At 54.9% G+C, this 16,469-nt stretch overlaps 2 non-coding genes and 83 pseudogenes across 2 annotated transcripts; all 85 read left to right on the top strand.

The window, feature by feature from the left end:
• The first annotated feature begins 52 nt into the window (after positions 1-52).
• LOC144191510 (5S ribosomal RNA) lies at positions 53-171 on the top strand (annotated as a pseudogene).
• Positions 172-227: 56 nt separating this feature from the next.
• LOC144185395 (5S ribosomal RNA) lies at positions 228-346 on the top strand (annotated as a pseudogene).
• A 56-nt stretch (positions 347-402) lies between these two features.
• LOC144182170 (5S ribosomal RNA) lies at positions 403-521 on the top strand (annotated as a pseudogene).
• A 56-nt stretch (positions 522-577) lies between these two features.
• LOC144182135 (5S ribosomal RNA) lies at positions 578-696 on the top strand (annotated as a pseudogene).
• A 56-nt stretch (positions 697-752) lies between these two features.
• LOC144185098 (5S ribosomal RNA) lies at positions 753-871 on the top strand (annotated as a pseudogene).
• Positions 872-927: 56 nt separating this feature from the next.
• LOC144187544 (5S ribosomal RNA) lies at positions 928-1,046 on the top strand (annotated as a pseudogene).
• A 56-nt stretch (positions 1,047-1,102) lies between these two features.
• LOC144190593 (5S ribosomal RNA) lies at positions 1,103-1,221 on the top strand (annotated as a pseudogene).
• Positions 1,222-1,277: 56 nt separating this feature from the next.
• Positions 1,278-1,396, top strand: LOC144187750 (5S ribosomal RNA; annotated as a pseudogene).
• Positions 1,397-1,452: 56 nt separating this feature from the next.
• On the top strand, positions 1,453-1,571 carry LOC144182182 (5S ribosomal RNA; annotated as a pseudogene).
• A 56-nt stretch (positions 1,572-1,627) lies between these two features.
• On the top strand, positions 1,628-1,746 carry LOC144181795 (5S ribosomal RNA; annotated as a pseudogene).
• Positions 1,747-1,802: 56 nt separating this feature from the next.
• Positions 1,803-1,921, top strand: LOC144189841 (5S ribosomal RNA; annotated as a pseudogene).
• A 56-nt stretch (positions 1,922-1,977) lies between these two features.
• LOC144182180 (5S ribosomal RNA) lies at positions 1,978-2,096 on the top strand (annotated as a pseudogene).
• Positions 2,097-2,152: 56 nt separating this feature from the next.
• Positions 2,153-2,271, top strand: LOC144191168 (5S ribosomal RNA; annotated as a pseudogene).
• Positions 2,272-2,327: 56 nt separating this feature from the next.
• On the top strand, positions 2,328-2,446 carry LOC144187373 (5S ribosomal RNA). Its single transcript, XR_013324853.1, has one exon. It is a non-coding gene; the product is annotated as a 5S ribosomal RNA (ribosomal RNA).
• A 56-nt stretch (positions 2,447-2,502) lies between these two features.
• Positions 2,503-2,621, top strand: LOC144188742 (5S ribosomal RNA; annotated as a pseudogene).
• Positions 2,622-2,677: 56 nt separating this feature from the next.
• Positions 2,678-2,796, top strand: LOC144184445 (5S ribosomal RNA; annotated as a pseudogene).
• A 56-nt stretch (positions 2,797-2,852) lies between these two features.
• LOC144182111 (5S ribosomal RNA) lies at positions 2,853-2,971 on the top strand (annotated as a pseudogene).
• A 56-nt stretch (positions 2,972-3,027) lies between these two features.
• Positions 3,028-3,146, top strand: LOC144189830 (5S ribosomal RNA; annotated as a pseudogene).
• Positions 3,147-3,387: 241 nt separating this feature from the next.
• On the top strand, positions 3,388-3,516 carry LOC144184437 (5S ribosomal RNA; annotated as a pseudogene).
• A 56-nt stretch (positions 3,517-3,572) lies between these two features.
• On the top strand, positions 3,573-3,701 carry LOC144191432 (5S ribosomal RNA; annotated as a pseudogene).
• Positions 3,702-3,757: 56 nt separating this feature from the next.
• LOC144185479 (5S ribosomal RNA) lies at positions 3,758-3,886 on the top strand (annotated as a pseudogene).
• A 56-nt stretch (positions 3,887-3,942) lies between these two features.
• Positions 3,943-4,071, top strand: LOC144184847 (5S ribosomal RNA; annotated as a pseudogene).
• Positions 4,072-4,127: 56 nt separating this feature from the next.
• Positions 4,128-4,246, top strand: LOC144185913 (5S ribosomal RNA; annotated as a pseudogene).
• A 56-nt stretch (positions 4,247-4,302) lies between these two features.
• On the top strand, positions 4,303-4,421 carry LOC144181751 (5S ribosomal RNA; annotated as a pseudogene).
• Positions 4,422-4,477: 56 nt separating this feature from the next.
• Positions 4,478-4,596, top strand: LOC144181878 (5S ribosomal RNA; annotated as a pseudogene).
• Positions 4,597-4,652: 56 nt separating this feature from the next.
• On the top strand, positions 4,653-4,771 carry LOC144187293 (5S ribosomal RNA; annotated as a pseudogene).
• A 56-nt stretch (positions 4,772-4,827) lies between these two features.
• LOC144184910 (5S ribosomal RNA) lies at positions 4,828-4,946 on the top strand (annotated as a pseudogene).
• Positions 4,947-5,002: 56 nt separating this feature from the next.
• LOC144186051 (5S ribosomal RNA) lies at positions 5,003-5,131 on the top strand (annotated as a pseudogene).
• Positions 5,132-5,372: 241 nt separating this feature from the next.
• On the top strand, positions 5,373-5,491 carry LOC144183954 (5S ribosomal RNA; annotated as a pseudogene).
• A 66-nt stretch (positions 5,492-5,557) lies between these two features.
• Positions 5,558-5,676, top strand: LOC144191509 (5S ribosomal RNA; annotated as a pseudogene).
• A 56-nt stretch (positions 5,677-5,732) lies between these two features.
• LOC144185394 (5S ribosomal RNA) lies at positions 5,733-5,851 on the top strand (annotated as a pseudogene).
• A 55-nt stretch (positions 5,852-5,906) lies between these two features.
• LOC144182168 (5S ribosomal RNA) lies at positions 5,907-6,025 on the top strand (annotated as a pseudogene).
• A 56-nt stretch (positions 6,026-6,081) lies between these two features.
• Positions 6,082-6,200, top strand: LOC144184585 (5S ribosomal RNA; annotated as a pseudogene).
• A 56-nt stretch (positions 6,201-6,256) lies between these two features.
• LOC144189819 (5S ribosomal RNA) lies at positions 6,257-6,375 on the top strand (annotated as a pseudogene).
• Positions 6,376-6,431: 56 nt separating this feature from the next.
• LOC144182179 (5S ribosomal RNA) lies at positions 6,432-6,550 on the top strand (annotated as a pseudogene).
• Positions 6,551-6,606: 56 nt separating this feature from the next.
• Positions 6,607-6,725, top strand: LOC144191507 (5S ribosomal RNA; annotated as a pseudogene).
• Positions 6,726-6,781: 56 nt separating this feature from the next.
• On the top strand, positions 6,782-6,900 carry LOC144189808 (5S ribosomal RNA; annotated as a pseudogene).
• Positions 6,901-6,956: 56 nt separating this feature from the next.
• LOC144182178 (5S ribosomal RNA) lies at positions 6,957-7,075 on the top strand (annotated as a pseudogene).
• A 56-nt stretch (positions 7,076-7,131) lies between these two features.
• Positions 7,132-7,250, top strand: LOC144189795 (5S ribosomal RNA; annotated as a pseudogene).
• A 56-nt stretch (positions 7,251-7,306) lies between these two features.
• On the top strand, positions 7,307-7,425 carry LOC144187362 (5S ribosomal RNA). The gene has a single exon (XR_013324852.1). It is a non-coding gene; the product is annotated as a 5S ribosomal RNA (ribosomal RNA).
• A 56-nt stretch (positions 7,426-7,481) lies between these two features.
• Positions 7,482-7,600, top strand: LOC144188740 (5S ribosomal RNA; annotated as a pseudogene).
• Positions 7,601-7,656: 56 nt separating this feature from the next.
• LOC144184443 (5S ribosomal RNA) lies at positions 7,657-7,775 on the top strand (annotated as a pseudogene).
• Positions 7,776-7,831: 56 nt separating this feature from the next.
• On the top strand, positions 7,832-7,950 carry LOC144182110 (5S ribosomal RNA; annotated as a pseudogene).
• Positions 7,951-8,006: 56 nt separating this feature from the next.
• On the top strand, positions 8,007-8,125 carry LOC144189783 (5S ribosomal RNA; annotated as a pseudogene).
• A 241-nt stretch (positions 8,126-8,366) lies between these two features.
• Positions 8,367-8,495, top strand: LOC144184436 (5S ribosomal RNA; annotated as a pseudogene).
• A 56-nt stretch (positions 8,496-8,551) lies between these two features.
• On the top strand, positions 8,552-8,680 carry LOC144191430 (5S ribosomal RNA; annotated as a pseudogene).
• A 56-nt stretch (positions 8,681-8,736) lies between these two features.
• LOC144185478 (5S ribosomal RNA) lies at positions 8,737-8,865 on the top strand (annotated as a pseudogene).
• Positions 8,866-8,921: 56 nt separating this feature from the next.
• LOC144184846 (5S ribosomal RNA) lies at positions 8,922-9,050 on the top strand (annotated as a pseudogene).
• A 56-nt stretch (positions 9,051-9,106) lies between these two features.
• LOC144185912 (5S ribosomal RNA) lies at positions 9,107-9,225 on the top strand (annotated as a pseudogene).
• Positions 9,226-9,281: 56 nt separating this feature from the next.
• Positions 9,282-9,400, top strand: LOC144181750 (5S ribosomal RNA; annotated as a pseudogene).
• A 56-nt stretch (positions 9,401-9,456) lies between these two features.
• Positions 9,457-9,575, top strand: LOC144189812 (5S ribosomal RNA; annotated as a pseudogene).
• Positions 9,576-9,631: 56 nt separating this feature from the next.
• Positions 9,632-9,750, top strand: LOC144189883 (5S ribosomal RNA; annotated as a pseudogene).
• A 56-nt stretch (positions 9,751-9,806) lies between these two features.
• LOC144184933 (5S ribosomal RNA) lies at positions 9,807-9,925 on the top strand (annotated as a pseudogene).
• A 56-nt stretch (positions 9,926-9,981) lies between these two features.
• Positions 9,982-10,110, top strand: LOC144184278 (5S ribosomal RNA; annotated as a pseudogene).
• Positions 10,111-10,166: 56 nt separating this feature from the next.
• Positions 10,167-10,285, top strand: LOC144191103 (5S ribosomal RNA; annotated as a pseudogene).
• A 241-nt stretch (positions 10,286-10,526) lies between these two features.
• On the top strand, positions 10,527-10,645 carry LOC144191098 (5S ribosomal RNA; annotated as a pseudogene).
• Positions 10,646-10,886: 241 nt separating this feature from the next.
• On the top strand, positions 10,887-11,015 carry LOC144184004 (5S ribosomal RNA; annotated as a pseudogene).
• A 56-nt stretch (positions 11,016-11,071) lies between these two features.
• On the top strand, positions 11,072-11,200 carry LOC144183079 (5S ribosomal RNA; annotated as a pseudogene).
• Positions 11,201-11,256: 56 nt separating this feature from the next.
• Positions 11,257-11,395, top strand: LOC144184720 (5S ribosomal RNA; annotated as a pseudogene).
• A 56-nt stretch (positions 11,396-11,451) lies between these two features.
• LOC144183731 (5S ribosomal RNA) lies at positions 11,452-11,580 on the top strand (annotated as a pseudogene).
• Positions 11,581-11,636: 56 nt separating this feature from the next.
• On the top strand, positions 11,637-11,755 carry LOC144186099 (5S ribosomal RNA; annotated as a pseudogene).
• A 56-nt stretch (positions 11,756-11,811) lies between these two features.
• Positions 11,812-11,930, top strand: LOC144189772 (5S ribosomal RNA; annotated as a pseudogene).
• Positions 11,931-12,171: 241 nt separating this feature from the next.
• Positions 12,172-12,300, top strand: LOC144184995 (5S ribosomal RNA; annotated as a pseudogene).
• Positions 12,301-12,356: 56 nt separating this feature from the next.
• LOC144185599 (5S ribosomal RNA) lies at positions 12,357-12,485 on the top strand (annotated as a pseudogene).
• Positions 12,486-12,541: 56 nt separating this feature from the next.
• Positions 12,542-12,660, top strand: LOC144182739 (5S ribosomal RNA; annotated as a pseudogene).
• A 56-nt stretch (positions 12,661-12,716) lies between these two features.
• LOC144190453 (5S ribosomal RNA) lies at positions 12,717-12,835 on the top strand (annotated as a pseudogene).
• A 56-nt stretch (positions 12,836-12,891) lies between these two features.
• On the top strand, positions 12,892-13,020 carry LOC144184120 (5S ribosomal RNA; annotated as a pseudogene).
• Positions 13,021-13,076: 56 nt separating this feature from the next.
• On the top strand, positions 13,077-13,195 carry LOC144188271 (5S ribosomal RNA; annotated as a pseudogene).
• Positions 13,196-13,251: 56 nt separating this feature from the next.
• LOC144187121 (5S ribosomal RNA) lies at positions 13,252-13,370 on the top strand (annotated as a pseudogene).
• A 56-nt stretch (positions 13,371-13,426) lies between these two features.
• Positions 13,427-13,545, top strand: LOC144187959 (5S ribosomal RNA; annotated as a pseudogene).
• Positions 13,546-13,601: 56 nt separating this feature from the next.
• Positions 13,602-13,720, top strand: LOC144182412 (5S ribosomal RNA; annotated as a pseudogene).
• A 56-nt stretch (positions 13,721-13,776) lies between these two features.
• On the top strand, positions 13,777-13,905 carry LOC144185887 (5S ribosomal RNA; annotated as a pseudogene).
• A 241-nt stretch (positions 13,906-14,146) lies between these two features.
• Positions 14,147-14,275, top strand: LOC144184601 (5S ribosomal RNA; annotated as a pseudogene).
• Positions 14,276-14,331: 56 nt separating this feature from the next.
• On the top strand, positions 14,332-14,460 carry LOC144185183 (5S ribosomal RNA; annotated as a pseudogene).
• A 56-nt stretch (positions 14,461-14,516) lies between these two features.
• Positions 14,517-14,645, top strand: LOC144181898 (5S ribosomal RNA; annotated as a pseudogene).
• A 56-nt stretch (positions 14,646-14,701) lies between these two features.
• LOC144184119 (5S ribosomal RNA) lies at positions 14,702-14,830 on the top strand (annotated as a pseudogene).
• A 56-nt stretch (positions 14,831-14,886) lies between these two features.
• Positions 14,887-15,005, top strand: LOC144188270 (5S ribosomal RNA; annotated as a pseudogene).
• Positions 15,006-15,061: 56 nt separating this feature from the next.
• On the top strand, positions 15,062-15,180 carry LOC144187120 (5S ribosomal RNA; annotated as a pseudogene).
• A 56-nt stretch (positions 15,181-15,236) lies between these two features.
• LOC144187958 (5S ribosomal RNA) lies at positions 15,237-15,355 on the top strand (annotated as a pseudogene).
• Positions 15,356-15,411: 56 nt separating this feature from the next.
• LOC144182411 (5S ribosomal RNA) lies at positions 15,412-15,530 on the top strand (annotated as a pseudogene).
• A 56-nt stretch (positions 15,531-15,586) lies between these two features.
• LOC144184598 (5S ribosomal RNA) lies at positions 15,587-15,715 on the top strand (annotated as a pseudogene).
• Positions 15,716-15,771: 56 nt separating this feature from the next.
• On the top strand, positions 15,772-15,900 carry LOC144185182 (5S ribosomal RNA; annotated as a pseudogene).
• A 56-nt stretch (positions 15,901-15,956) lies between these two features.
• Positions 15,957-16,085, top strand: LOC144181897 (5S ribosomal RNA; annotated as a pseudogene).
• Positions 16,086-16,141: 56 nt separating this feature from the next.
• LOC144183730 (5S ribosomal RNA) lies at positions 16,142-16,270 on the top strand (annotated as a pseudogene).
• Positions 16,271-16,326: 56 nt separating this feature from the next.
• Positions 16,327-16,455, top strand: LOC144184845 (5S ribosomal RNA; annotated as a pseudogene).
• The last annotated feature ends 14 nt before the right edge of the window (positions 16,456-16,469 follow it).

Here is a 16,469-nt window from a genome sequence, read left to right as displayed (position 1 = left end):
TGAAAATGTCTTTTTCGACATTTCATGGGTGTCCATCTGCATGAGCAGTACCGCTCACGGCCATACCACCCTGAAAAGGCCCGATCTCGCCCGATCTCGGAAGCCAAGCATGGTTCGGCCTGGTTAGTACCTGATTGGGAGACCGCTTGGGAATACCAAGTGCTGTGAGCATCATACCCCGCATCTTTTTCGACATTTCATGGGTGTCCATCTGCAAGAGCAGTACCGCTCTCGGCCATACCACCCTGAAAAGGCCCGATCTCGTCCAATCTCGAAAGCCAAGCATAGTTCGGCCTGGTTAGTACCTGATTGGGAGACCGCTTGGGAATACCAGGTGCTGTGAGCATCATACCCCGCATCTTTTTCGACATTTCATGGGTGTCCATCTGCAAGAGCAGTACCGCTCACGGCCATACCACCCTGAAAAGGCCCGATCTCGTCCGATCTCGGCAGCCAAGCATGGTTCGGCCTGTTTAGTACCTGATTGGGAGACTGCTTGGGAATACTAGGTGCTGTGAGCATCATACCCCGCATCTTTTTCGACATTTCATGGGTGTCCATCTGCAGGAGCAGTACCGCTCATGTCCATACCACCCTGAAAAGGCCCGATCTCGTCTGATCTCGAAAGCCAAGCATGGTTCGGCCTGGTTAGTACCTGATTGGGAGACCGCTTGGGAATACCAGGTGCTGTGAGCATCATGCCCCGCATCTTTTTCGACATTTCATGGGTGTCCATCTGCAAGAGCAGTTCCGCCCATGGCCATACCACCCTGAAAAGGCCCAATCTCGTCCGATCTCGGCAGCCAAGCATGGTTCGGCCTGGTTAGTACCTGATTGGGACACCGCTTGGGAATACCAGGTGCTGTGAGCATCATACCCCGCATCTTTTTCGACATTTCATGGGTGTCCATCTGCAAGAGCAGTACCGCTCACGGCCATACCACCCTGAAAAGGCCCGATCTCGTCCGATCTCGGAAGCCAAGCATGGTTCGGCCTGTTTAGTACCTGATTGGGAGACCGCTTGGGAATACCAGGTGCTGTGAGCATCATACCCCGCATCTTTTTCGACATTTCATGGGTGTCCATCTGCAAGAGCAGTACCGCTCACGGCCATACCACCCTGAAAAGGCCCGATCTCGTCCGATCTCGGAAGCCAAGCATGGTTCGGCCTGTTTAGTACCTGATTGGGAGACCGCTTGGGAATACCAAGTGCTGTGAGCATCATACCCCGCATCTTTTTCGACATTTCATGGGTGTCCATCTGCAAAAGCAGTACCGCTCACGGCCATACCACCCTGAAAAGGCCCGATCTCGTCCGATCTCGGAAGCCAAGCATGGTTCGGCCTGGTTAGTACCTGATTGGGAGACCGCTTAGGAATACCAGGTGCTGTGAGCATCATACCCCGCATCTTTTTTGACATTTCATGGGTGTCCATCTGCTAGTGCAGTACCGCCCACGGCCATACCACCCCGAAAAGGCCCGATCTCGTCCGATCTCGGAAGCCAAGCATGGTTCGGCCTGGTTAGTACCTGATTGGGAGACTGCTTGGGAATACCAGGTGCTGTGAGCATCATACCCCGCATCTTTTTCGACATTTCATGGGTGTCCATCTGCATGAGCAGTACCGCTCACGGCCATACCACCCTGAAAAGGCCCGATCTCGTCCGATCTCGGAAGCAAAGCATGGTTCGGCCTGGTTAGTACCTGATTGGGAGACCGCTTGGGAATACCAGGTGCTGTGAGCATCATACCCCGTATCTTTTTCGACATTTCATGGGTGTCCATCTGCAAAAGCAGTACCGCTCACGGCCATACCACCCTGAAAAGGCCCGATCTCGTCCGATCTCGGAAGCCAAGCATGGTTCGGCCTGGTTAGTACCTGATTGGGAGACCGCTTGGGAATACCAGGTGCTGTGAGCATCATACCCCGCATCTTTTTCGACATTTCATGGGTGTCCATCTGCTAGTGCAGTACCGCCCACGGCCATACCACCCCGAAAAGGCCCGATCTCGTCCGATCTCGGAAGCCAAGCATGGTTCGGCCTGGTTAGTACCTGATTGGGAGACTGCTTGGGAATACCAGGTGCTGTGAGCATCATACCCCGCATCTTTTTCGACATTTCATGGGTGTCCATCTGCATGAGCAGTACCGCTCACGGCCATACCACCCTGAAAAGGCCCGATCTCGCCCGATCTCGGAAGCCAAGCATGGTTCGGCCTGGTTAGTACCTGATTGGGAGACCGCTTGGGAATACCAGGTGCTATGAGCATCATACCCCGCATCTTTTTCGACATTTCATGGGTGTCCATCTGCTGGTGCAGTACCGCTCACGGCCATACCACCCTGAAAAGGCCCGATCTCGTCCGATCTCGGAAGTCAAGCATGGTTCGGCCTGGTTAGTACCTGGTTGGGAGACCGCTTGGGAATACCAGGTGCTGTGAGCATCATACCCCGCATCTTTTTCGACATTTCATGGGTGTCCATCTGCTAGTGCAGTACCGCTCACGGCCATACCACCCTGAAAAGGCCCGATCTCGTCCGATCTCGGCAGCCAAGCATGGTTCGGCCTGTTTAGTACCTGATTGGGAGACCGCTTGGGAATACCAGGTGCTGTGAGCATCATACCCCGCATCTTTTTCGACATTTCATGGGTGTCCATCTGCTAGTGCAGTACCGCTCACGGCCATACCACCCTGAAAAGGCCCGATCTCGTCCGATCTCAGAAGCCAAGCATGGTTCAGCCTGGTTAGTACCTGATTGGGAGACCGCTTGGAAATACCTGGTGCTGTGAGCATCATACCCCGCATCTTTTTCGACATTTCATGGGTGTCCATCTGCTAGTGCAGTATCGCTCACGGCCATACCACCCTGAAAAGGCCCGATCTCGTCGGATCTCGGCAGCCAAGCATGGTTCGGCCTGTTTAGTACCTGATTGGGAGACCGCTTCGGAATACCAGGTGCTGTGAGCATCATACCCCGCATCTTTTTCGACATTTCATGGGTGTCCATCTGCTAGTGCAGTACCGCTCACGGCCATACCACCCTGAAAAGGCCCGATCTCGTCCGATCTCGGAAGCCAAGCATGGTTCGGCCTGGTTAGTACCTGATTGGGAGACCGCTTGGGAATACCAGGTGCTGTGAGCATCATACCCCGCATCTTTTTCGACATTTCATGGGTGTCCATCTGCAAGAGCAGTACCGCTCACGGCCATACCACCCTGAAAAGGCCCGATCTCTCCCGATCTCTTCCGACCTCGGCAGCCAAGCATGGTTCAGCCTGGTTAGCACCTGATTGGGAGACCGCTTGGGAATACCAGGTGCTGTGGGCATCATACCCCGTATCTTTTTCGACATTTCATGGGTGTCCATCTGCAAGACCAGTACCGTTCACGGCCATACCACCCTGAAAAGGCCCGATCTCGTCCGATCTTGTCCGATCTCGGCAGCCAAGCATGGTTCGGCCTGGTTAGTACCTGATTGGGAGACCGCTTGGGAATACCAGGTGCTGTGAGCATCATACCCCGCATCATTTTCGACATTTCATGGGTGTCCATCTGCAAGAGCAGTACCGCTCACGGCCATACCACCCTGAAAAGGCCCGATCTCGCCCGATCTCGTCCGAACTCGGCAGCCAAGCATGGTTCGGCCTGGTTAGTACCTGATTGGGAGACCGCTTGGGAATACCAGGTGCTGTGAGCATCATACCCTGCATCTTTTTCGACATTTCATGGGTGTCCATCTGCAAGAGCAGTACCGCTCACGGCCATACCACCCTGAAAAGGCCCGATCTCGCCCGATCTCGTCCGATCTCGGCAGCCAAGCATGGTTCGGCCTGGTTAGTACCTGATTGGGAGACCGGTTGGGAATACCAGGTGCTGTAAGCATCATACCCCGCACCTTTTTCGACATTTCATGGGTGTCCATCTGCAAGAGCAGTACCGCTCACGGCCATACCACCCTGATAAGGCCCGATCTCGCCCGATCTCGTCCGATCTCGGCAGCCAAGCAGGGTTCAGCCTGTTTAGTACCTGATTGGGAGACCGCTTGGGAATACCAGGTGCTGTGAGCATCTTGCCCCGCATCTTTTTCGACATTTCATGGGTGTCCATCTGCAAGAGTAGTACCGCTCACGGCCATACCACCCTGAAAAGGCCCGATCTCGTTCGATCCCAGAAGCCAAGCATGGTTCGGCCTGGTTAGTACCTGATTGGGAGACCGCTTGGGAATACCAGGTACTGTAAGCATCACACCCCGCATCTTTTTCGACATTTCATGGGTGTCCATCTGCTAGTGCAGTACCGCTCACGGCCATACCACCCCGAAAAGGCCCGATCTCGTCCGATCTCGGAAGCCAAGCATGGTTCGGCCTGGTTAGTACCCGATTGGGAGACCGCATGGGAATACCAGATGCTGTGAGCATCATACCCCGCATCTTTTTCGACATTTCATGGGTGTCCATCTGCAAGAGCAGTACCGCTCACGGCCATACCACCCTGAAAAGGCCCGATCTCCACCGATCTTGGAAGCCAAGCATGGTTCGGCCTGGTTAGTACCTGATTGGGAGACCGCTTGGGAATACCAGGTGCTGTGAGCATCATACCCAGCATCTTTTTCGACATTTCATGGGTGTCCATCTGCTGGTGCAGTACCGCTCACGGCCATACCACCCTGAAAAGGCCCGATCTCGTCTGATCTCGGAAGCCAAGCAGGGTTCGGCCTGGTTAGTACCTGATTGGGAGACCGCTTGGGAATACCAGATGCTGTGAGCATCATACCCCGCACCTTTTTCGACATTTCATGGGTGTCCATCTGCTAGTGCAGTACCCCTCCCGGCCATACCACCCTGAAAAGGCCCAATCTCGTCCGATCTCGGAAGCCAAGCATGGTTCGGCCTGGTTAGTACCTGATTGGGAGACCGCTTGGGAATACCAGGTGCTGTGAGCATCATACCCCGCATCTTTTTCGACATTTCATGGGTGTCCATCTGCAAGAGCAGTACCGCTCACGGCCATACCACCCTGAAAAGGCCCGATCTCGCCCGATCTCGTCCGATCTCGGAAGCCAAGCATGGTTCAGCCTGGTTAGTACCTGATTGGGAGACCGCTTGGAAATACCTGGTGCTGTGAGCATCATACCCCGCATCTTTTTCGACATTTCATGGGTGTCCATCTGCTAGTGCAGTACCGCTCACGGCCATACCACCCTGAAAAGGCCCGATCTCGTCCGGTCTCGTCCGATCTCGGAAGCCAAGCATGGTTCGGCCTCGTTAGTATCTGATTGGGAGACCGCTTGGGAGTACCAGGTGCTGTGAGAACCATGCCCCGCATCTTTTTCGACCTTTCATGGGTGTCCATCTGTAAGAGCAGTACCGCTCAAGGCCATACCACCCTGAAAAGGCCCGATCTCGTCCGATCTCGGAAGCCAAGCATGGTTCGGCCTGTTTAGTACCTGATTGGGAGACCGCTTGGGAATACCAAGTGCTGTGAGCACCAGGTGCTGTGTGTGAAAATGTCTTTTTCGACATTTCATGGGTGTCCATCTGCATGAGCAGTACCGCTCACGGCCATACCACCCTGAAAAGGCCCGATCTCGCCCGATCTCGGAAGCCAAGCATGGTTCGGCCTGGTTAGTACCTGATTGGGAGACCGCTTGGGAATACCAAGTGCTGTGAGCATCATACCCCGCATCTTTTTCGACATTTCATGGGTGTCCATCTGCAAGAGCAGTACCGCTCTCGGCCATACCACCCTGAAAAGGCCCGATCTCGTCCAATCTCGAAAGCCAAGCATAGTTCGGCCTGGTTAGTACCTGATTGGGAGACCGCTTGGGAATACCAGGTGCTGTGAGCATCATACCCCGCATCTTTTTCGACATTTCATGGGTGTCCATCTGCAAGACAGTACCGCTCACGGCCATACCACCCTGAAAAGGCCCGATCTCGTCCGATCTCGGCAGCCAAGCATGGTTCGGCCTGTTTAGTACCTGATTGGGAGACTGCTTGGGAATACTAGGTGCTGTGAGCATCATACCCCGCATCTTTTTCGACATTTCATGGGTGTCCATCTGCAGGAGCAGTACCGCTCATGTCCATACCACCCTGAAAAGGCCCGATCTCGTCTGATCTCGGAAGCCAAGCATGGTTCGGCCTGTTTAGTACCTGATTGGGAGACCGCTTGGGAATACCAAGTGCTGTGAGCATCATACCCCGCATCTTTTTCGACATTTCATGGGTGTCCATCTGCAAAAGCAGTACCGCTCACGGCCATACCACCCTGAAAAGGCCCGATCTCGTCCGATCTCGGAAGCCAAGCATGGTTCGGCCTGGTTAGTACCTGATTGGGAGACCGCTTGGGAATACCAGGTGCTGTGAGCATCATACCCCGCATCTTTTTCGACATTTCATGGGTGTCCATCTGCTAGTGCAGTACCGCCCACGGCCATACCACCCCGAAAAGGCCCGATCTCGTCCGATCTCGGAAGCCAAGCATGGTTCGGCCTGGTTAGTACCTGATTGGGAGACTGCTTGGGAATACCAGGTGCTGTGAGCATCATACCCCGCATCTTTTTCGACATTTCATGGGTGTCCATCTGCATGAGCAGTACCGCTCACGGCCATACCACCCTGAAAAGGCCCGATCTCGCCCGATCTCGGAAGCCAAGCATGGTTCGGCCTGGTTAGTACCTGATTGGGAGACCGCTTGGGAATACCAAGTGCTGTGAGCATCATACCCCGTATCTTTTTCGACATTTCATGGGTGTCCATCTGCAAAAGCAGTACCGCTCACGGCCATACCACCCTGAAAAGGCCCGATCTCGTCCGATCTCGGAAGCCAAGCATGGTTCGGCCTGGTTAGTACCTGATTGGGAGACCGCTTGGGAATACCAGGTGCTGTGAGCATCATACCCCGCATCTTTTTCGACATTTCATGGGTGTCCATCTGCTAGTGCAGTACCGCCCACGGCCATACCACCCCGAAAAGGCCCGATCTCGTCCGATCTCGGAAGCCAAGCATGGTTCGGCCTGGTTAGTACCTGATTGGGAGACTGCTTGGGAATACCAGGTGCTGTGAGCATCATACCCCGCATCTTTTTCGACATTTCATGGGTGTCCATCTGCATGAGCAGTACCGCTCACGGCCATACCACCCTGAAAAGGCCCGATCTCGTCCGATCTCGGAAGCCAAGCATGGTTCGGCCTGGTTAGTACCTGATTGGGAGACCGCTTGGGAATACCAGGTGCTGTGAGCATCATACCCCGCATCTTTTTCGACATTTCATGGGTGTCCATCTGCTGGTGCAGTACCGCTCACGGCCATACCACCCTGAAAAGGCCCGATCTCGTCCGATCTCGGAAGTCAAGCATGGTTCGGCCTGGTTAGTACCTGGTTGGGAGACCGCTTGGGAATACCAGGTGCTGTGAGCATCATACCCCGCATCTTTTTCGACATTTCATGGGTGTCCATCTGCTAGTGCAGTACCGCTCACGGCCATACCACCCTGAAAAGGCCCGATCTCGTCCGATCTCGGCAGCCAAGCATGGTTCGGCCTGTTTAGTACCTGATTGGGAGACCGCTTGGGAATACCAGGTGCTGTGAGCATCATACCCCGCATCTTTTTCGACATTTCATGGGTGTCCATCTGCTAGTGCAGTACCGCTCACGGCCATACCACCCTGAAAAGGCCCGATCTCGTCCGATCTCAGAAGCCAAGCATGGTTCAGCCTGGTTAGTACCTGATTGGGAGACCGCTTGGAAATACCTGGTGCTGTGAGCATCATACCCCGCATCTTTTTCGACATTTCATGGGTGTCCATCTGCTAGTGCAGTATCGCTCACGGCCATACCACCCTGAAAAGGCCCGATCTCGTCGGATCTCGGCAGCCAAGCATGGTTCGGCCTGTTTAGTACCTGATTGGGAGACCGCTTCGGAATACCAGGTGCTGTGAGCATCATACCCCGCATCTTTTTCGACATTTCATGGGTGTCCATCTGCTAGTGCAGTACCGCTCACGGCCATACCACCCTGAAAAGGCCCGATCTCGTCCGATCTCGGAAGCCAAGCATGGTTCGGCCTGGTTAGTACCTGATTGGGAGACCGCTTGGGAATACCAGGTGCTGTGAGCATCATACCCCGCATCTTTTTCGACATTTCATGGGTGTCCATCTGCAAGAGCAGTACCGCTCACGGCCATACCACCCTGAAAAGGCCCGATCTCTCCCGATCTCTTCCGACCTCGGCAGCCAAGCATGGTTCAGCCTGGTTAGCACCTGATTGGGAGACCGCTTGGGAATACCAGGTGCTGTGGGCATCATACCCCGTATCTTTTTCGACATTTCATGGGTGTCCATCTGCAAGACCAGTACCGTTCACGGCCATACCACCCTGAAAAGGCCCGATCTCGTCCGATCTTGTCCGATCTCGGCAGCCAAGCATGGTTCGGCCTGGTTAGTACCTGATTGGGAGACCGCTTGGGAATACCAGGTGCTGTGAGCATCATACCCCGCATCATTTTCGACATTTCATGGGTGTCCATCTGCAAGAGCAGTACCGCTCACGGCCATACCACCCTGAAAAGGCCCGATCTCGCCCGATCTCGTCCGAACTCGGCAGCCAAGCATGGTTCGGCCTGGTTAGTACCTGATTGGGAGACCGCTTGGGAATACCAGGTGCTGTGAGCATCATACCCTGCATCTTTTTCGACATTTCATGGGTGTCCATCTGCAAGAGCAGTACCGCTCACGGCCATACCACCCTGAAAAGGCCCGATCTCGCCCGATCTCGTCCGATCTCGGCAGCCAAGCATGGTTCGGCCTGGTTAGTACCTGATTGGGAGACCGGTTGGGAATACCAGGTGCTGTAAGCATCATACCCCGCACCTTTTTCGACATTTCATGGGTGTCCATCTGCAAGAGCAGTACCGCTCACGGCCATACCACCCTGATAAGGCCCGATCTCGCCCGATCTCGTCCGATCTCGGCAGCCAAGCAGGGTTCAGCCTGTTTAGTACCTGATTGGGAGACCGCTTGGGAATACCAGGTGCTGTGAGCATCTTGCCCCGCATCTTTTTCGACATTTCATGGGTGTCCATCTGCAAGAGTAGTACCGCTCACGGCCATACCACCCTGAAAAGGCCCGATCTCGTTCGATCCCAGAAGCCAAGCATGGTTCGGCCTGGTTAGTACCTGATTGGGAGACCGCTTGGGAATACCAGGTACTGTAAGCATCACACCCCGCATCTTTTTCGACATTTCATGGGTGTCCATCTGCTAGTGCAGTACCGCTCACGGCCATACCACCCCGAAAAGGCCCGATCTCGTCCGATCTCGGAAGCCAAGCATGGTTCGGCCTGGTTAGTACCCGATTGGGAGACCGCATGGGAATACCAGATGCTGTGAGCATCATACCCCGCATCTTTTTCGACATTTCATGGGTGTCCATCTGCAAGAGCAGTACCGCTCACGGCCATACCACCCTGAAAAGGCCCGATCTCCTCCGATCTTGGAAGCCAAGCATGGTTCGGCCTGGTTAGTACCTGATTGGGAGACCGCTTGGGAATACCAGGTGCTGTGAGCATCATACCCAGCATCTTTTTCGACATTTCATGGGTGTCCATCTGCTGGTGCAGTACCGCTCACGGCCATACCACCCTGAAAAGGCCCGATCTCGTCTGATCTCGGAAGCCAAGCATGGTTCGGCCTGGTTAGTACCTGATTGGGAGACCGCTTGGGAATACCAGATGCTGTGAGCATCATACCCCGCACCTTTTTCGACATTTCATGGGTGTCCATCTGCTAGTGCAGTACCCCTCCCGGCCATACCACCCTGAAAAGGCCCAATCTCGTCCGATCTCGGAAGCCAAGCATGGTTCGGCCTGGTTAGTACCTGATTGGGAGACCCCTTGGGAATACCAGGTGCTGTGAGCATCATACCCCGCATCTTTTTCGACATTTCATGGGTGTCCATCTGCTAGTGCAGTACCGCTCACGGCCATACCACCCTGAAAAGGCCCGATCTCGCCCGCTCTCGTCCGATCTCGGCAGCCAAGCATGGTTCGGCCTGGTTAGTACCTGATTGGGAGACCGCTTGGGAATACCAGGTGCTGTGAGCATCATACCCCGCATCTTTTTCGACATTTCATGGGTGTCCATCTGCTAGTACAGTACCGCTCACGGCCATACCACCCTGAAAAGGCCCGATCTCCTCCGATCTCGGAAGCCAAGCATGGTTCGGCCTGGTAAGTACCTGATTGGGAGACCGCTTGGAAATACCTGGTGCTGTGAGCATCATACCCCGCATCTTTTTCGACATTTCATGGGTGTCCATCTGCTAGTGCAGTACCGCTCACGGCCATACCACCCTGAAAAGGCCCGATCTCGTCCGGTCTCGTCCGATCTCGGAAGCCAAGCATGGTTCGGCCTCGTTAGTATCTGATTGGGAGACCGGTTGGGAATACCAGGTGCTGTGAGCATCATACCCCGCATCTTTTTCGACATTTCATGGGTGTCCATCTGCAAGAGTAGTACCGCTCACGGCCATACCACCCTGAAAAGGCCCAATCTCCTCCGAACTCGGAAGCCAAGCATGGTTCGGCCTGGTAAGTACCTGATTGGGAGACCGCTTGGGAATACCAGGTGCTGTGAGCATCATACCCCGCATCTTTTTCGACATTTCATGGGTGTCCATCTGCAAAAGCAGTACCGCTCACGGCCATACCACCCTGAAAAGGCCCGATCTCGCCCGATCTCGTCCGATCTCGGCAGCCAAGCATGGTTCAGCCTGGTTAGCACCTGATTGGGAGACCGTTTGGGAATACCAGGTGCTGTGGGCATCATACCCCGTATCTTTTTCGACATTTCATAGGTGTCCATCTGCAAGACCAGTACCGTTCACGGCCATACCACCCTGAAAAGGCCCGATCTCGTCCGATCTCGTCCGATCTCGGCAGCCAAGCATGGTTCGGCCTGGTTAGTACCTGATTGGGAGACCGCTTGGGAATACCAGGTGCTGTGAGCATCATACCCCGCATCATTTTCGACATTTCATGGGTGTCCATCTGCAAGAGCAGTACCGCTCACGGCCATACCACCCTGAAAAGGCCCGATCTCGCCCGATCTCGTCCGAACTCGGCAGCCAAGCATGGTTCGGCCTGGTTAGTACCTGATTGGGAGACTGCTTGGGAATACCAGGTGCTGTGAGCATCATACCCTGCATCTTTTTCGACATTTCATGGGTGTCCATCTGCAAGAGCAGTACCGCTCACGGCCATACCACCCTGAAAAGGCCCGATCTCGCCCGATCTCGCCCGATCTCGTCCGATCTCGGTAGCCAAGCATGGTTCGGCCTGGTTAGTACCTGATTGGGAGACCGCTTGGGAATACCAGGTGCTGTGAGCATCATACCCCGCATCTTTTTCGACATTTCATGGGTGTCCATCTGCAAGAGCAGTACCGCTCACGGCCATACCACCCTGAAAAGGCCCGATCTCGCCCGATCTCGTCCGATCTCGGCAGCCAAGCATGGTTCGGCCTGGTTAGTACCTGATTGGGAGACCGGTTGGGAATACCAGGTGCTGTGAGCATCATACCCCGCACCTTTTTCGACATTTCATGGGTGTCCATCTGCAAGAGCAGTACTGCTCACGGCCATACCACCCTGAAAAGGCCCGATCTCGCCCGATCTAGGAAGCCAAGCATGGATCAGCCTGGTTAGTACCTGATTGGGAGACCGCTTGGGAATACCAGGTGCTGTGAGCATCATACCCCGCATCTTTTTCGACATTTCATGGGTGTCCATCTGCTAGTGCAGTACCGCTCACGGCCATACCACCCTGAAAAGGCCCGATCTCGTCCGATCTCGGAAGCCAAGCATGGTTCGGCCTGGTTAGTACCTGATTGGGAGACCGCTTGGGAATACCAGGTGCTGTGAGCATCATACCCCGCATCTTTTTCGACATTTCATGGGTGTCCATCTGCAAGAGCAGTACCGCTCACGGCCATACCACCCTGAAAAGGCCCGATCTCGCCCGATCTCTTCCGACCTCGGCAGCCAAGCATGGTTCAGCCTGGTTAGCACCTGATTGGGAGACCGCTTGGGAATACCAGGTGCTGTGGGCATCATACCCCGTATCTTTTTCGACATTTCATGGGTGTCCATCTGCAAGACCAGTACCGTTCGCGGCCATACCACCCTGAAAAGGCCCGATCTCGTCCGATCTCGTCCGATCTCGGCAGCCAAGCATGGTTCGGCCTGGTTAGTACCTGATTGGGAGACCGCTTGGGAATACCAGGTGCTGTGAGCATCATACCCCGCATCATTTTCGACATTTCATGGGTGTCCATCTGCAAGAGCAGTACCGCTCACGGCTATACCACCCTGAAAAGGCCCGATCTTGCCCGATCTCGTCCGAACTCGGCAGCCAAGCATGGTTCGGCCTGGTTAGTGCCTGATTGGGAGACCGCTTGGGAATACCAGGTGCTGTGAGCATCATACCCCGCATCTTTTTCGACATTTCATGGGTGTCCATCTGCCAGTGGAGTACCGCTCACGGGCATACCACCCTGAAAAGGCCCGATCTCGTCCGATCTTGGAAGCCAAGCATGGTTCAGCCTGGTTAGTACCTGGTTGGGAGACCGCTTGGGAATACCAGGTGCTGTGAGCATCATACCCCGCATCTTTTTCGACATTTCATGGGTGTCCATCTGCAAAAGCAGTACCGCTCACGGCCATACCACCCTGAAAAGGCCCGATCTCGTCCGATCTCGGAAGCCAAGCATTGTTCGGCCTGTTTAGTACCTGATTGGGAGACCGCTTGGGAATACCAGGTGCTGTGAGCATCAGACCCCGCATCTTTTTCGACATTTCATGGGTGTCCATCTGCAAGAGCAGTACCGCTCACGGCCATACCACCCTGAAAAGGCCCGATCTCGCCCGTTCTCGTCCGATCTCGGCAGCCAAGCATGGTTCGGCCTGGTTAGTACCTGATTGGGAGACCGCTTGGGAATACCAGGTGCTGTGAGCATCATACCCCGCATCTTTTTCGACATTTCATGGGTGTCCATCTGCTAGTGCAGTACCGCCCACGGCCATACCACCCTGAAAAGGCCCGATCTCGTCCGATCTCGGAAGCCAAGCATGGTTCGGCCTGGTTAGTACCTGATTGGGAGACCGCTTGGGAATACCAGGTGCTGTGAGCATCATACCCCGCATCTTTTTCGACATTTCATGGGTGTCCATCTGCAAGAGCAGTACCGCTCACGGCCATACCACCCTGAAAAGGCCCTATCTCGTCCGATCTCGGAAGCCAAGCATTATTCGGCCTGGTTAGTACCTGATTGGGAGACCGCTTGGGAATACCAGTTGCTGTGAGCATCATACCCCGCATCTTTTTCGACATTTCATGGGTGTCCATCTGCAGGAGCAGTACCGCTCACGGCCATACCACCCTGAAAAGGCCCGATCTCGTCCGATCTCGGAAGCCAAGCATGGTTCGGCCTGGTTAGTACCTGATTGGGAGACCGCTTGGGAATACCAGGTGCTGTGTGCATCATACCCCGCATCTTTTTCGACATTTCATGGGTGTCCATCTGCTAGTGCAGTACCGCTCACGGCCATACCACCCTGAAAAGGCCCGATCTCGTCCGATCTCGGAAGCCAAGCATGATTCGGCCTGGTTAGTACCTGATTGGGAGACCGCTTGGCAATACCAGGTGCTGTGAGCATCATACCCCGCATCTTTTTCGACATTTCATGGGTGTCCATCTGCAAGAGCAGTACCGCTCACGGCCATACCACCCTGAAAAGGCCCGATCTCGCCCGATCTCGTCCGACCTCGGCAGCCAAGCATGGTTCGGCCTGGTTAGTACCTGATTGGGAGACCGCTTGGTAATACCAGGTGCTGTGAGCATAATACCCCGCATCTTTTTCGACATTTCATGGGTGTCCATCTGCAAGAGCAGTACCGTTCACGGCCATACCACCCTGAAAAGGCCCGATCTCGCCCGATCTCGTCCGATCTCGGCAGCCAAGCATGGTTCAGCCTGGTTAGCACCTGATTGGGAGACCGCTTGGGAATACCAGGTGCTGTGGGCATCATACCCCGCATCTTTTTCGACATTTCATGGGTGTCCATCTGCAAGAGCAGTACCGCTCACGGCCATACCACCCTGAAAAGGCCCGATCTCGCCCGGTCTCGTCCGAACTCGGCAGCCAAGCATGGTTCGGCCTGGTTAGTACCTGATTGGGAGACCGCTTGAGAATACCAGGTGCTGTGAGCATCATACCCCGCATCTTTTTCGACATTTCATGGGTGTCCATCTGCAAGAGCAGTACCGCTCACGGCCATACCACCCTGATAAGGCCCGATCTCGCCCGATCTCGTCCGATCTCGGCAGCCAAGCATGCTTCGGCCTGGTTAGTACCTGATTGGGAGACCACTTGGGAATACCAGGTGCTGTGAGCATCATACCCTGCATCTTTTTCGACATTTCATGGGTGTCCATCTGCAAGAGCAGTACCGCTCACGGCCATACCACCCTGAAAAGGCCCGATCTCGCCCGATCTCGTCCGATCTCGGCAGCCAAGCATGGTTCGGCCTGGTTAGTACCTGATTGGGAGACCGCTTGGGAATACCAGGTGCTGTGAGCATCATACCCCGCATCTTTTTCGACATTTCATGGGTGTCCATCTGCAAGAGCAGTACCGCTCACGGCCATACCACCCTGAAAAGGCCCGATCTCGCCCGTTCTCGTCCGATCTCGGCAGCCAAGCATGGTTCGGCCTGGTTAGTACCTGATTGGGAGACCGCTTGGGAATACCAGGTGCTGTGAGCATCATACCCCGCATCTTTTTCGACATTTCATGGGTGTCCATCTGCTAGTGCAGTACCGCCCACGGCCATACCACCCTGAAAAGGCCCGATCTCGTCCGATCTCGGAAGCCAAGCATGGTTCGGCCTGGTTAGTACCTGATTGGGAGACCGCTTGGGAATACCAGGTGCTGTGAGCATCATACCCCGCATCTTTTTCGACATTTCATGGGTGTCCATCTGCAAGAGCAGTACCGCTCACGGCCATACCACCCTGAAAAGGCCCTATCTCGTCCGATCTCGGAAGCCAAGCATTATTCGGCCTGGTTAGTACCTGATTGGGAGACCGCTTGGGAATACCAGTTGCTGTGAGCATCATACCCCGCATCTTTTTCGACATTTCATGGGTGTCCATCTGCAGGAGCAGTACCGCTCACGGCCATACCACCCTGAAAAGGCCCGATCTCGTCCGATCTCGGAAGCCAAGCATGGTTCGGCCTGGTTAGTACCTGATTGGGAGACCGCTTGGGAATACCAGGTGCTGTGTGCATCATACCCCGCATCTTTTTCGACATTTCATGGGTGTCCATCTGCTAGTGCAGTACCGCTCACGGCCATACCACCCTGAAAAGGCCCGATCTCGTCCGATCTCGGAAGCCAAGCATGATTCGGCCTGGTTAGTACCTGATTGGGAGACCGCTTGGCAATACCAGGTGCTGTGAGCATCATACCCCGCATCTTTTTCGACATTTCATGGGTGTCCATCTGCAAGAGCAGTACCGCTCACGGCCATACCACCCTGAAAAGGCCCGATCTCGCCCGGTCTCGTCCGAACTCGGCAGCCAAGCATGGTTCGGCCTGGTTAGTACCTGATTGGGAGACCGCTTGAGAATACCAGGTGCTGTGAGCATCATACCCCGCATCTTTTTCGACATTTCATGGGTGTCCATCTGCAAGAGCAGTACCGCTCACGGCCATACCACCCTGATAAGGCCCGATCTCGCCCGATCTCGTCCGATCTCGGCAGCCAAGCATGCTTCGGCCTGGTTAGTACCTGATTGGGAGACCACTTGGGAATACCAGGTGCTGTGAGCATCATACCCTGCATCTTTTTCGACATTTCATGGGTGTCCATCTGCAAGAGCAGTACCGCTCACGGCCATACCACCCTGAAAAGGCCCGATCTCGCCCGATCTCGTCCGATCTCGGCAGCCAAGCATGGTTCGGCCTGGTTAGTACCTGATTGGGAGACCGCTTGGGAATACCAGGTGCTGTGAGCATCATACCCCGCATCTTTTTCGACATTTCATGGGTGTCCATCTGCAAGAGCAGTACCGCTCACGGCCATACCACCCTGAAAAGGCCCGATCTCGCCCGATCTCGTCCGATCTCGGCAGCCAAGCATGGTTCGGCCTGGTTAGTACCTGATTGGGAGACCGGTTGGGAATACCAGGTGCTGTGAGCATCATACCCCGCACCTTTTTCGACATTTTATGGGTGTCCATCTGCAAGAGCAGTACCGCTCACGGCCATACCACCCTGATAAGGCCCGATCTCGCCCGATCTCGTCCGATCTCGGCAGCCAAGCAGGGTTCAGCCTGTTTAGTACCTGATTGGGAGACCGCTTGGGAATACCAGGTGCTGTGAGCATCTTGCCCCGCATC

The sequence above is a fragment of the Stigmatopora nigra genome, unplaced genomic scaffold (genome assembly GCF_051989575.1).
Source record: "Stigmatopora nigra isolate UIUO_SnigA unplaced genomic scaffold, RoL_Snig_1.1 HiC_scaffold_24, whole genome shotgun sequence".
NCBI classification, from domain to species: domain Eukaryota; kingdom Metazoa; phylum Chordata; class Actinopteri; order Syngnathiformes; family Syngnathidae; genus Stigmatopora; species Stigmatopora nigra.
This window is presented reverse-complemented; position numbering and strand designations above follow the sequence as displayed.